The sequence below is a fragment of the Etheostoma spectabile genome, chromosome 5, assembly GCF_008692095.1.
Source record: "Etheostoma spectabile isolate EspeVRDwgs_2016 chromosome 5, UIUC_Espe_1.0, whole genome shotgun sequence".
In the NCBI taxonomy this organism is placed as follows: domain Eukaryota; kingdom Metazoa; phylum Chordata; class Actinopteri; order Perciformes; family Percidae; genus Etheostoma; species Etheostoma spectabile.
In genome coordinates, this window is record NC_045737.1 from 16,529,556 (window position 1) to 16,530,805 (window position 1,250).

General features: G+C 39.2%; 1 pseudogene; it reads right to left on the minus strand.

The window, feature by feature from the left end:
• The window catches only part of LOC116688861 (nuclear factor 7, brain-like), a 1,597-nt pseudogene extending 1,169 nt beyond the window's left edge, over positions 1 to 428 (minus strand).
• Positions 429 to 1,250: the final 822 nt, after the last annotated feature.

The following is a 1,250-nucleotide window of genomic DNA, read 5'->3' on the forward strand; positions in this document are numbered from 1 at the left end:
ACTGCTTGTTCTATAGGAACCACCTTGTGACCCTGGTGGAGAGAAAACTCACAGACAGGACACACAGCTCGATCTTCATCCTCACAGAACCAATAAGGGACTTCTGGATGTTTATCACACACAACTTCCTCCTTGTCTTTTTCAGTTTCCGTCTCAGGTGAACCATTCTTCTGCCTCTCAGCAAAGGAGTCAGCCAGTTCCTTCAGAGCAAAGTTAACTCCTGGTTCATCTGTGGAGGACTTTGTTTTACAAATAGGACAGTTTTTGTTTTTAGCTTGTTCCCAGAACTGATGCAGGCATATTGAACAGAAGCTGTGGTTGCAGCTCAGAGACACAGGGTCACTGAAAGTCTCTGAACACACATGGCAGGTCAGGAAACGTCCAAGAAGAGCAATTTTCTCCGCCATTTGCTCTGTTAAGGGACTTATCCTTTAACAATAATACTCACTGAGTCTCTGCCCCTTTGAATTACAGGTTACAACCCAACTGATGTGTGTGTTTATAGTAGAGATCATTCAGCTTGTAATGACGTCTCAGCTCCGATATTGGATGGAGAACTGAATAAAAAGGGCTTTTTCAGCCATTTGTTATTGAAGTTACTTTTCAATAACAAGACTCACCAACAATGCCCCCAATTTTGACTGCTTCGAATGCTCCAAAAGTGTTTTCTCGCATTAAAAAAATCTCACAGCTGTAATGACGCCTCAGCTCAGTTCAGCTAAGAGAAAATCCACTTTAAGTTTCACTTTCCTAACCTGACGCGCCAGGTGATTTGTCTTGTTAAATGCGATCCTGCGATTCTCGCGTGATATCGCGAGATGTCAGGTGAAGTCCAAGGTAATTCACTCTCCATGCTTTTAACTATGACTTTTAAGTAAATAACTGACAGCTGACATTTACCTTTCTCAACAGCAGATTATCGGATTTTACTGTAAATTTAAACATGGTATGCCTTAAAAATGTTATTTGTAAAACATAACTGATTGTTTAAGTAATAAACCCAAAACATAGGCTACAAAATAAAATGCATTGATATTGCAATCATATGTTTGACTACAGAAATTATTAGCTGAAAGAGATCACATACTTTTTTTTCTTTAACCTGGATATCTACATGTTCATCTTTTATTTTAAAAGTACATGATTCTCACCTATAAAAGAACAAACTAGCATTGTCTGTAAGTAAAAGCCTGCCACCGTTACAAAAATCTAATACATCACTGAGACCTCAGCACCCTCCCTGAACATCA